We start from the raw sequence: 13,522 nt of genomic DNA, 5'->3' as shown, positions 1-13,522 counted from the left end.
ATGTTATTTTTCCTCCCTTGATATCCTACTGTTAATTGAATGTCTCATTAGACTGACCTCAAACTTGGTAAGGCAACTCCAATCTTTTCATGTATTTATACCTGTTCCTGTATTTTCCACTCCATGCATCTGATGAAGTGGGTTCTAGCCCATGAAAGCTTATGACCAAATAAATTTGTTAGTCTCTAAGGTGCCACAAGGACTCCTCATTGTTTTTGAAAACTGTTATGTCCCCTCTCAGTCTTCTCTTTTCCAGACTGAACAAATGCAATTTTTTCAATCTTCCCTCACAGGTCATGTTTTCTAGACCTTTAATCAATTTTTTTTTTGCTCTTCTCTGGACTCTCTCCAATTTGTCCACATCCTTCCTGAAATGTGGCATCCAGAACTGGACACAATACTCCAGGTGAGGCCTAATCAGCACGGAGTAGAGCGGAAGAATTACTTCTCTTGTCTTGCTTACAACATTCCTGCTAATACATCCCAGAAGGATGTTTGCTTTTTTTGCAACAGCATTACACTGTTGATTCATAGTTAGCTTATGGTCCATTATGCCCCCCATCCCTTTCTGCAGTACTCCTTCCGAGGCAGTCATTTCCCATTTTGTATGTGTGCAACTGATCATTTCCTTCCTAAATGGAGTATTTTGCATTTGTCCTTCTTGAATTTCATCCTATTTACTTCAGACCATTTCTTCAGATCATTTTGAATATTAATCCTATCCTCCAAAGCACTTGCAACCCCTCCCAGCTTGGTATCATCTGCAAACTTTGTAAATGTACTCTCTACATCATTATCTAAATAACTGATGAAGATATAGAACAGAACCGGAACCAGAACTGATCCCTGTGGGACCACACTCGTTATGTCCTTCTGGCATGATTGTGAACCACTGATAACTACACTCTGGAAATGGTTTTCCAACCGGTTTTGCACCCATCTTATTGTAGCTGCATCTAGGTTGCATTTCCCTAGTTTGTTTATGAGAAGGGCATGCAAGACAGTATCAAAAGCTTTACCAAAGTTAGGATATATCACGTCTACTGCTTCCCCCCATCCACAAGGCTTGTTATCCTGTCAAAGAAAGCTATAAGGTTGGTTTGACACAATTTGTTCTTGACAAATCCAGGCTGACTGTTACTTACCACCTTATTATCTTCTAGATGTTTGCAAATTGATTGCTTAATTATTTGCTCCATTATCTTTCCGGGTACAGGTTTCAGAGTAGCAGCCGCGTTAGTCTGTATTCGCAAAAAAAAAGGAGTACTTGTGGCACCTTAGAGACTAACCAATTTATTTGAGCATAAGCTTTCGTGATGAAGTGAGCTGTAGCTCACGAAAGCTTATGCTCAAATAAATTGGTTAGTCTCTAAGGTGCCACAAGTACTCCTTTTTATTCCGGGTACAGAAGTTAAACTGACTGATCTATAATTCCCTGTCTTGTCCTTATTTCGCTTTTTATAGATGGCCACTATATTTGCCCTTTTCCAGTCTTCTGGAATCTCTCCGGTCTTCCATGACTCTTCAAAGGTAATCGCTAATGGCTCAGATATCTCCTCAGTCAGCTCCTTGAGAACATGTCAAGCAAAAGCAGCTTAAGAATGGGGAAGGGAGAACTAGAGGGAAGTTCCTGAAGTGACTCTGCCCTCTCTTGGCTAGGAGTCAGCACTGTATTCTGGCACAATAGAATCATAGAATATCAGGGTTGGAAGGGACCCCAGGTGGTCATCTAGTCCAACCCCCTGCTCGAAGCAGGACCAATTCCCAGTTAAATCATCCCAGCCAGGGCTTTGTCAAGCCTGACCTTAAAAACCTCTAAGGAAGGAGATTCTACCACCTCCCTAGGTAACGCATTCCAGTGTTTCACTACCCTCATAGTGAAAAAGTTTTTCCTAATATCCAACCTAAACCTCCCCCACTGCAACTTGAGACCATTACTCCTCATTCTGTCATCTGCTACCATTGAGAACAGTCTAGAGCCATCCTCTTTGGAACCCCCTTTCAGGTAGTTGAAAGCAGCTATCAAATCCCCCCTCTTTCTTCTCTTCTGCAGACTAAACAATCCCAGCTCCCTCAGCCTCTCCTCATAAGTCATGTGTTCTAGACCCCTAATCATTTTTGTTGCCCTTCGCTGGACTCTCTCCAATTTATCCACATCCTTCTTGAAGTGTGGGGCCCAAAACTGGACACAGTACTCCAGATGAGGCCTCACCAATGTCGAATAGAGGGGAACGATCACGTCCCTCGATCTGCTCGCTATGCCCCTACTTATACATCCCAAAATGCCATTGGCCTTCTTGGCAACAAGGGCACACTGCTGACTCATATCCAGCTTCTCATCCACTGTCACCCCTAGGTCCTTTTCCTCAGAACTGCTGCCTAGCCATTCGGCCCCTAGTCTGTAGCGGTGCATTGGATTCTTCCGTCCTAAGTGCAGGACCCTGAAATTATCCTTATTGAACCTCATCAGATTTCTTTTGGCCCAATCCTCCAATTTGTCTAGGTCCCTCTGTATCCTATCCCTCCCCTCCAGCGTATCTACCACTCCTCCCAGTTTAGTATCATCCGCAAATTTGCTGAGAGTGCAATCTACACCATCCTCCAGATCATTTATGAAGATATTGAACAAAACTGGCCCCAGGACCGACCCCTGGGGCACTCCACTTGACACCGGCTGCCAACTAGACATGGAGCCATTGATCACTACCCGTTGAGCCCGACAATCTAGCCAGCTTTCTACCCACCTTATAGTGCATTCATCCAGCCCATACTTCCTTAACTTGCTGACAAGAATACTGTGGGAGACCGTGTCAAAAGCTTTGCTAAAGTCAAGAAACAATACATCCACTGCTTTCCCTTCATCCACAGAACCAGTAATCTCATCATAAAAGGCGATTAGATTAGTCAGGCATGACCTTCCCTTGGTGAATCCATGCTGGCTGTTCCTGATCACTTTCTTCTCATGCAAGTGCTTCAGGATTGATTCTTTGAGGACCTGCTCCATGATTTTTCCAGGGACTGAGGTGAGGCTGACTGGCCTGTAGTTCCCAGGATCCTCCTTCTTCCCTTTTTTAAAGATTGGCACTACATTAGCCTTTTTCCAGTCATCCGGGACTTCCCCCGTTCGCCACGAGTTTTCAAAGATAATGGCCAATGGCTCTGCAATCACAGCTGCCAATTCCTTCAGCACTCTCGGATGCAACTCGTCCGGCCCCATGGACTTGTGCACGTCCAGCTTTTCTAAATAGTCCCTAACCACCTCTATCTCCACAGAGGGCTGGCCATCTCTTCCCCATTTTGTGATGCCCAGCGCAGCAGTCTGGGAGCTGACCTTGTTAGTGAAGACAGAGGCAAAAAAAGCAATCCACTGTCCTGAGGGAAAACTGAACATGGACCAAGAAAGAGGAGGACTCCAGGCTCCCAAGCAACTGCTTAGTTTGCTGGAACAAATACAAAACCCACATGAAGATGGATGGTCAAATGGATCCAGCACAATACCTGCTGTACTGGGCATGCATCAGGATCTCAGGAGTCTTTCTTCCCCATGACTGGGTGGTGCCAGCGGGCCAGACAACCTAGGCTGCAAGCACTGGTTTCCTCCTCTCCTGCTAACTCTGTGGCTGCTGTCTGCTTCCTGGGAACAAGCAGAGAGGTACAGTTTCAAATTAATGATTCCTTGCTTGTTACCTCTGCAAGGCAAACTTTCATGGGGCATTTGTAGTGAGAGAATAGTCATCTTCAATGACATTACACTGAGTATGAATAGTACCCTTAATGTATAAAGACTAGGGTGTGAATTCTGGCTGTCCAGGTTCTCCTGCTTACTGTGGTGCCCAGCTCCCACCTCTTCACTGTAAAGAGGAAAAGTCAACTGTCCCGTGTTTTAATTAGTCCCAAATCATTGCCTTTTAGCTACATCTTTCTTCTCACTTATTTCCCTTTCTATTTCCATCTAATAATGAGTTTCTGAGTGGGCGGCTTCTCAAGTGCTACAGGCTTTGGCTGCAAAGAAGTCAACCCCCGCCCCCCCCAATGCACTTGTGTGTACATGCACACACACACACTTCCTGCCGCTCTTCTGAATTTGAAAGACTCTGACATGGGAGCCTTAAAGCAGTGTGAACGTAGGCCCTTACAGTAAATGCTAGGGACCTGAACTGGGAGGGGGTTTACATTTTTTAAGAATTTCAGAAATTAGGTCAGCAGAGGATGCACAGTGGGGAGGGAGAAACACAGCTTTAAAATCCCTCCTATGAACCTTTTCCTCTGTTTGCTCTGATCCTTCTGTTAGGAACTATTTTTAAGCCCCTTGGTTTTCAGTTTTTATCAAATTTCTCTCCCAAATTGCCAGCTTTTGAGAGAGCAGGTATTTGGGGTTTGCCAATTTTAAGCTGAATTTTGCAAGAGCTGAAATTCTCCAAACTCAGCTCCCTGCTCACGGTCTCTGCCGGACAGCACAGTGCACCTGTGGGTAACTGCTGGTTGGTCGCAGCTGCTGCTGCACAGTGTGGGAGCGAGACAGGCTGGGAGCTGGGTTCTGGCATATGAGGGGGACTCTCTGCCCATTCCACTCTCCCTTCACCCAGTTGACTGGGAGCCAGGTGATAGCCCTCATCTGCTTTCCCTACAGGAGAGAGCCCTCTCCTGACCCTGGCTCTTCAGCACCGCCCCGTCCACTTCCCCTGCACAGTAGGGGAGTGAGATGGTCAGGGAGACCACCCAACTGCTGCAGTGTCAGGCCCACAGGGAGCAGAAGGCTCTCCTCGCCCCCCTGCTGCGAGTACTGGGCACCCCTCACCTTCCCCCTCCACCCGCTGGTCCTTTGTTGTCAGTTGTCACCGATTTTCAATATTTTTTTTTAGACAATGAAAGCGCTGGGAGATTTTAAACAAAATAAAAACCAAAACCAAAGGGCCTTAACTATTCTGTGCAGCAGAAGGGTGCATTACATAACTCCCTTCCTTACCACACAATTGTTGAGAAGATTTTAATTTTTTTCCCCATGAATGAGCCATACCCTACTAGCAGTAAATCCCACCTGAGTATACAATGTGAATAAAGGTTTCAGTAGAATAAAGCCATTGGTGCACTTCTCAGGCAGTTGACAGCCTGAAGCAAAGGCATCAGAAGCATGCATCAATAGCCTACTAATTGCACACCATTTTGTGGCTTATTGCTGTATCAGCTGTACTGATACACTGTATGTACTTCATAGTGCATGCAAGCTGTCGCAGTATTAACTGTGACACACCCTGTTATGTCTCACCGCCTAAACAACAATATATATTGCCAGTTACAGTCAGGAGCAGTGAGTGGAGATTATACTTTGGGGAGGTGGGAATCCTTGTAGTCTTAAAAAAAAAGGATATAATGACAGAAAATGATTGTAGCAAATAGGTATGAAAATGCACACACAAGTCTGAAAAATAATCAAGACATTGCATAGGTGGCTGGACACATTTAAAAAGAAATCTGTTTACATGCATTAAAGCAAGTGGTTTTGCATATTCTTTGTTTCTTTGAGAAGGTGTGACAGAAAGGAGGAGGAATATTAATCTAGATTCTGAAATATATTAAAGCCTTAGAAACGTTATTCATCTGACCCACTTACAACACTATCTAGCTCCCAGGAGAGGCAGATGCAAACAGCCAATCTCCTAGCAGTTCTTTCACTTTGCTTGCCTCCTACAATGCCCAAGCCAAACTGCTTCCAGTTTTATTAAAAAGGTTTGTTTCATATGTTAGACATGGTAATTCAGGCAGGAAATCAGCTAATTTCCTGCCTTTATCGGCTATCATCTGTGGAAGCAACTGTGTTCTGGATGCTTTACATGTCTTGATTTCGTATTGGAAAAGGAATATTATAGGAAGGGTAGACACTGACACGTTCAGCATGAGTTTTTGTTTACTTTATTTACAAATCAGATTTGCCTCCTCCCTTTTCTATAAAGAATGAGGAATGTAATGTTTGATTGCGCTATCCCCAGGAAAAGCTGGGGAAACTCATTTAATATTTAATTTACGGATATGAATAGAAGATTACAGAGAAAAGGTCAGGAGCTGAATAAAGATAATGGGGCTTGTATAGAAAAATGGAGAGGTAACGTGAGAGAAAAAAACCAGTGCTGGGGAAAGCACGATCTCGAGTCCCCAGAAGAATGAACAAGACCAACCCCAAAGGGGATATTCTACTAGTTTAACCTGCCAGCAATAATTATAGGGTTTTCTTCAAACTCCCGAGTGTGTGAAATGGAGATTACTTACTTGTAACGGGAAGTTCTTTGAGATGTGTGGTCCCTATCTGTATTCCACATGTGGGTATGCATGTCCTCCATGCGCCTGAGACCAGAGTTTTGTCGCAAAGTGTCAATTGGTCTGGGCCTGCGCAGTTGCCCTCCTTGTGCTCTGAACCAGGGGTGGCCTCTCCAGCTTCTTCTCTTTGTGGTGACTCAGGCTTCTGCTTCAGCCCCATGGGGCAGGGCTTAGGACCCCAGGCTTCAACTCCATGCAGTGGGACTTCATCTTTCTGCCCTGGGCCCCAGCGAGTCTAACACTGGTGGGTCCCATGAAACCTGCTCACGGCCCCCCAGAGGGCCCCGGACCCCTGACTGAGAACCACTGATGTAGAGCAGTGGTCCCCAAACTGTGGGGCATGCCCTCCTAGGGGGGCAATGAGGACATGGCAGGACCCGGGCCAACCTCACGAGGGGCAGGGAGGGAGAGCCACCCAGCTCCACTCTGCCCCCAACTCTGCTCGAGCCCGGCCCCAGACCCTGGCCCCCCTGGCTCAGCTCCTGGACCTGCTCCCAGCCATTGCTCCAGCCACCAGCCCCAGCTGCAGTTCTGCTCCCAGCCTTGGACACAGGGCGGGTGGAGGGCAGAAAACAGACACATTCCTTTACTGGTAAAGGGGAGTGCGAGAGGAAAGGTTTGGGGACGACTGCTGTAGAGGTTGCTGGCGCTCTCAGAGAATGATACATCCAGAGATCTACTAAGAAAGTCTCTGGGCAGATAATGTTTGTCCACGAGATCACTCAGCTATAGTGACAAATTGGTTTATGTGAAACTCAGAAATTACCGTGGGGATGAATTTTAGATGGAGGCAAAGGGAGACTTTTTCTTAATGAAACAGGATGTACGGCAGGTCTGCCATGATAGCTCCCAGTTCATTCACTCACCTGGCTAATGTGATGAGGACCTAGAAGGCAACCTTTATGGAGGGATAGGACATGGAACATATGGCCATCAGTTCAAAGGGTGGTCTGGTAAGAACTAAGAGTACCAGGTCCCATTGTGGAGTGGATTTCGCTATTTGTGGGAAGCTCCTAACGAGATCGTTCAGGAAACAAACTGTGATTGGGTGAGTAAAGACAGAGTGACCTTTCACTGTGGGATGGAAGGCACTGACTGCTGCCAGATGAACCTGCAGTGAACTACATCCTGATGTCTTGAGGACAGGAGATAGTTTAAAATAGCAGGCAAGCCTGCCAATTCTGATAACCGTTTCTGTTGTGTTCAGGCACAGAAATGCCTCTATTTAGCTAGATAGCATTTCCTGGTGGAGACTTTCCTGCCTCTGATTAAGGACATATGACCATTCTAGGTCTAATGCCCATCCAAATAACAAGCTGTGAGAGGACGAGGGCTTGGGTTGGGTTGTCTGATCCTGCCATTCTTTTGAGTTAACAGATCCAGAAAAGGTGATATATTGATGAGAGGATAGGATGACATTCATAGGTCTGGAAACCAAAATTGCCTGGGCCAGTTGGGTGCCTTGGCCCTGTTATGGCAAATTTTCCGCAGAATCTGAGGTAGCAGGGGGATGGGAGGAAAGGCGTACCTCAGGTGGTCTGTCCAGGATAACAAAAGTCTTGGCCTAATGCTGCTCTGGAGTTAGAAATTGAATTTCTTGTTTGCTTTGGAGGCCAACAGGTCCCAAGACAGTGTTCTCCACCCAGTGAAATTTCATTCAAGACTGAATTTTGTATTTCTCACTCGCCATCTCTGGAGTGGTGCCTGCTGAGATAGTCTGCTAGAGTATTCTGCATTCCTGGTAAGTATGTTGCCAGGAGCGTATGTGGTTTCTGATGTACCAGTTCCATAAATTCACTGCCTCTTTGCACAGAGGAAGAGATTTCACTCCACTCTGTTTACATAAGAGATGGTTGTTATATCTGGAATTATGTGGATATGACAGAACTGTATATGGGTAAGCTCCAGGAGACTGATATGCATTCTGGCCTCCTGGGAGACCAAGTGTCTTGTGCACTGTGATTGTCCATGAGGGCTCCCGATCTTATGAGGGATGCAGCCATAAAGATGGTTATGCTGCGTATGGGTGGAAGGAAAGGGCTTTTGGCTTGCACCTTTTCTGGTTTTGTCCACCATATGAGAGAGAGCCTGACCTTTTGGGGAATTGTTACTTTGGTATTCATATTGTCCCTGTCTACTGAGTAGATAGACTGGAGCCAGCCTTGCAGGCAACGGAGACGAAGCCAGTGAACAGCGTTACATAAATATATGAAGCCATGTGGCCTACCAGAGAAAGACAGACCTGGACTTGTGCAAGGTCTGAAGGTGACTTATGGACTGAAATCTGTCCATAAGAAGATAGACTCCTCCTCAGCAAAAGCCTAACATCATGTTTATGAAATGTATAATTTTGGTAGCAGTCAAAACTGGAAAAGTGGACTTTTCATTGTTTACACAGATCCCCAGTTATGTCATGGTGGAGTAAGAATAGGGTCACTAACTGGACAAAGGGCAGGTCAAACCAGATATGGAAAGACAGTGTAGCTGTTGCATCTCACCTGGCCCGACACCACTGTAACGATCTTTGTGAAGGCCCTGGGTGCTTCACCAGCCGAATGGGAGTACTCTGACCTGGTTGTGCTCTTGTCTTACCTCGAATCTGGGAAACCTTGTGTGTGACTGGGGACTATCCACAGAAAAGTGGGCATCTTTAATGTCGAGAGCTGCAAACCATGTGCTCTCCTCCAGGGAGGGAATTATTGATGCCAGTGTCACTAGGCAAAAATTTACTTTGTGAATAAAGATATTTAGTTGGTGTAGATAAAGAATTGATCTTCGATCTCTGTTTTTCTTGGGAACTATGAAATATGGGGAGTAAAATCCCTTCCCTTGATGTTGGGATGGCACTCATGCTATGGCCACTCACTGACGGAGAGTCCACCTCTTGATGAAAGATTTCCTCATGAGAGTAGTCCCTGAGAAAGGACCAGGAAGGGGGTTTGTGGTGAGGAGATGAGATAAACTTGATTGTGTAGCTAGAACGGATAATCTCTAGTACCCACTTGTCTGTTATTGCCCTGCAGTTGTGTGCAAAGTGGGCAAGATGGCCACCAAAAATTTGGAGGGCAGTACAGCACTGCATCAAAACTGGCATATGGTTCTCGAGAATCCCATCAAAAGAAACCACTGGGTGTGGGGTGGGGTTGAGCAGCAGCAGGGATGGAGGAAGCTGCATAAATGGGTCTTTGCATCCTTTGTTGTTTTCATGGGAGTTTGTAAGGGCACTGGTGGTAAAAAAGTCAGGTGGATGGGGCCAATTCAGTCAGGGTGGATGTGGCCCAGTCCCAACAGTTGACAAGAAGGGGTGACTATCAACAGAGGGAAAATTACTTTTTGTTGTGCTAACGAGGCCAATTCAATCAGGGTGGATGTGGCCCATTCCAAACAGTTGACAAGAAGGTGAGAGTAGACAAGGTTTCCCTCTGTTGATACTCAAGCCTTCTTGTCAACTGTTTGGAATGGGCAATATCCACACTGATTGAATTGGCCTCGTTAGCACTGACCACACCCCCACTTGGTAAGGCAACTCCCATCTTTTCATGTGCTGTATATTTATACCTTCCTACAGTATTTTTCACTCCATGCATCTGATGAAGTGGGTTATAGCCCACAAAAGCTTATGCCCAAAAAAATTTATTAGTCTCTAAGGTGCCACAAGGACTCCTCGTTTTGCTGATACAGACAAATTGGCAACCACTCTGAAACCTAATACTGGTGGGTTCCAAAATGTCCTTATTCACTGGAAGAACCACCCTATTAGGGCCAGAGGATTGAAAAATATCCAGAAGACTATATTGCGCATTATGGACTCTGAAGGTCTGCTGCCACCCTCTGCAAAAGTGACTGGTACTGCCTGGGGTCATGAGGTGCTGAAGCGATGGAGGAGAAACTGCATCATCAAGTGATGAGGATGATACACCTGACAGAAACCTTGAAGCTGGCTCAAATTCCTCCTCTGCAAGCTCCGACGGAGCCAGTTGGTATCACTTGGGAGAAGAGAACTGCTCCAATTCCTGCACAGATCTGGGAGTCATATTTACAGATCCCATGGAGCCCAGTAGAAAGGATCAGACATATTGGTACCCAATGCCTTGCCCTGCAACAGTCCCCTGGGTAGAAGGGAAGCAGCTCCTAGGCCTCCTATGGGATCTGTCTGGGCTTCTCCTCCTTGGGGGAGAAGCCTTGTCTGAAGCATTGGTTTTGTCTGATGAGAAGGTAAGCTCATTTTTGTTTTGTTTTTTATTTGCCAGCAGCACCAGTACTAGTGAAAGAATGCTCTAGCTTGTGGATGTTGTAGAAGAAGATCCTCTTCTTCTTCTTGATGTGTTTGAGCCCTGGTCTACACTATAGGTCGAATTTAGCCACGTTAGGTCGATTTTATAATGAATGCATCTACACAAGCAACCCCGTTCCGTCGACCTAAAGGGTTCTTAAAATTGACTTCTGTACTCCTCCCTGGCGAGGGGAGTAGCGCTAAAATCAACCTTGCTGGGTCAAATTCGACGGTATTGGCCTCTGGGAGCTATCCCAGAGTGCTCCAACGTGACTGCTCTGGACAGCACTTTTAACTCGGATGCATTAGCCAGGTACACAGGAAAAGCCCCGGGAACTTTTGCATTTCATTTCCTGTTTGGTCAGCGTGGCAAGCTCAGCAGCACAGGTGACCATGCAGTCCTCCCAACGAGCTCCAGCATGGAGCGAATGGGAGATACTGGATCTGATTGCTGTATGGGGAGAAGAATCTGTGCAGGCAGAACTCCAATCAAAAAGAAGAAATGCTAATATATATGCCAAAATCGCACAGGGCATGATGGACATAGGCTATGACAGGGACATACAGCAGTGCCACATGAAAGTGAAGGAGCTCAGGCAAGCCTACCAAAAGGCAAAGGAGGCAAAGGGTCGCTCTGGGTCAGAGCCCCATACATGCCACTTCTATGATCAGCTGCATGGCATGCTAGGGGGGACCCTACCACTACCCCACTACTATCCATGGACCCCTGCAAGGGGGGAGTCTCATGCAACATGGAGGAGGATTTTGTGGATGAGGAAGAGGAGGAGGAGAATGCGCAGCAGGCAAGCGGTGAATCCATTCTCCCCGGCAGCCAGGACCTTTTCATCACCCTGGAGCCAATACCCTCCCAAGGTGGGATCCCCGACCCTGAAGCCAGAGAAGGCACCTCTGGTGAGTGCACATTTGTAACTACAGTACAGGGTTTAAAAGCAATAGTGTTTAATGTTTGATTTGCCCTGAAGATTTGGGAAGCATTCGCGGCCAGTACAGCTGCTGGAAAAGTCTGTTAACGTGTCTGGGAATGGAGCGGGAATTCTCCAGGGACATCTCTATGAAGCTCTCCAGGAGGTACTCTGAGAGCCTTTGCAGAAGATTTCTGGGGAGGGCTGCCTTATTTCGTCCTCTACAGTAGGACACTTTACCACGCCAAGCCAGTAGCAAGCAGTCTGGAATCATTGCAGCACAAAGCACGGCAGTGAATGGTCCTGAGTTTTGGTCGCATTCAAGCAACATTCGGTCTTTATCTTTCTGTGTTAGCCTCAGGAGAGTGATATCATTCATGGTCACCTGGTTGAAATAGGGGAATTTTTGTAAGGGAACAGTAAAAGGACACCGTTCATGCTGGGCTGTTTGCACTTGGCTAAAAGGGATCATCCCATAGCCACGCAGCGGGGGGAGAGGTGAAGGGATCATCCCAAATAGCCATGCGGAAGGGTGTGGGGAGGTGTGTGCTCCACATCCACCCGAAAACCGCAGCCTCTCCTTTTAAATGGCAAACTCAACTGGCATTGCTTGCTATGGGAAAGGAGCACGCTGCAGTTTGAAAACATTCCCACATGTTATGAAGGCATTAGAAGCCAAACCCACGTACCCTTTGGCTTACCATGGCTGTCTGGAAACTGAATTCTGTTGCCCAGCCATGTGTGATGTGTCACCATACCAGCAGGCGCTCATATATAAAAGGCAAAATGTGACCTTGTACCTAAAGCACATGTGCTGTCTGCTGTGAATTACTTCATTCATTTGTTCTCAGAAATGTATCCTCTTAAATTTTACTCTCCTTTTTTATCCCCCTGCAGGTGCAAATGTTTCTATGCGCCCTGTATCATCTCCGTCCCTGAGGTTATTGCAGATTAGAAGATGAAAGAAATGCACTTGCGATGACATGTTTTCCGAGCTCATGCAGTTCTCCTGCACTGATTGGGCACAACTGAATGCAGGGAGGCATTCAGTGGAAGAGTCCAGGAAAGCATTAAGTGAGCGTGATGAGAAGAGGCAGGATGCAATGCTGAGGCTAATGGGGGAGCAAACAGACATGCTCAGGTGTCTGGTGGAGCTGCAGGAAAGCCAACAAGAGCACAGACCGCCACTGCATCCACTGTACAACCGCCTACCCTCTCCCGCCAGTTCCATATCCTCCTAACCCCAATGCCCAAGGATGTGGGGGGGCAGGGAGGCTCCGGGCACCCAGCCACTCCACTTCAGAGGATGGCCCAAGCAACAGAAGGCTATCATTCAAACAGTTTTGATTTGTAGTGTGGCTACAATAAGCAATGTGCCCTTGTCATTCCCTCCTCCCCCACCCCACCCTACCTCACCCGGGCTACCTTGTCAGTTATCTCACTTTTTAAAAAATGAATAGAGAAAGAATGCATGGTTTCAAAACAATAGTTACTTTATTTCCTTTGCTAGCTGTGATCAAAGGGGTGGTGGTGGTTGGCTTACAGGGAATTAAAATCAACAAAGGGGGCGGGGTTTGCATCAAGGAGAAACACACACAACTGTCACACCGTAGCCTGCCCAGTCATGAAACTGGTTTTCAAAGTCTCTCTGATGCGCAGTGTGCCTACCTGTGCTCTTCTAATCGCCCTGGTGTCTGGCTGTTCAAAATTGGCAGCCAGGCGATTTGCCTCAACCTCCCACCCCACCATAAACGTCTCCCACTTACTCTCACAGATATTATGTAGCACACAGCAAGCAGTAATAACAATGGGAATATTGGTTGCACTGAGGTCTAACCTAGTCAGCAAACAGCACCAGCGTGCTTTTATATGTCCAAAGGCAAATTCTACCACCATTCTGCACTTGCTCAGCCTATAGTTGAACTGCTCCTTACTACTGTCCAGGTGTATGGCTTCATGAGCCATGGAAGCAAGGGGTAGGCTGGGTCTCCAACGATAACTATTGGTATTTCAA

The 13,522-nt window shown here is 46.7% G+C and overlaps 1 long non-coding RNA gene across 3 annotated transcripts in view; it reads left to right on the top strand.

Moving 5' to 3' along the window:
- The window catches only part of LOC142072204 (uncharacterized), a 31,870-nt gene extending 18,824 nt beyond the window's left edge, over positions 1 to 13,046 (top strand). For 2 of the 3 annotated variants that reach the window (XR_012668605.1, XR_012668604.1), the window contains exons 3-4: positions 7,925 to 8,053; positions 12,406 to 13,046. This is a non-coding gene — a long non-coding RNA (uncharacterized LOC142072204). The remainder of the gene's footprint in view (positions 1 to 7,924; positions 8,054 to 12,405) is intronic. The other variant, XR_012668606.1, reaches the window with a different exon arrangement.
- The last annotated feature ends 476 nt before the right edge of the window (positions 13,047 to 13,522 follow it).

The sequence above is a fragment of the Caretta caretta genome, chromosome 5 (genome assembly GCF_965140235.1).
Source record: "Caretta caretta isolate rCarCar2 chromosome 5, rCarCar1.hap1, whole genome shotgun sequence".
Taxonomy (NCBI): Eukaryota; Metazoa; Chordata; order Testudines; family Cheloniidae; genus Caretta; species Caretta caretta.
Note: the sequence above shows the minus strand (reverse complement) of the source record. Positions and strands in the feature narration are given on the sequence as shown.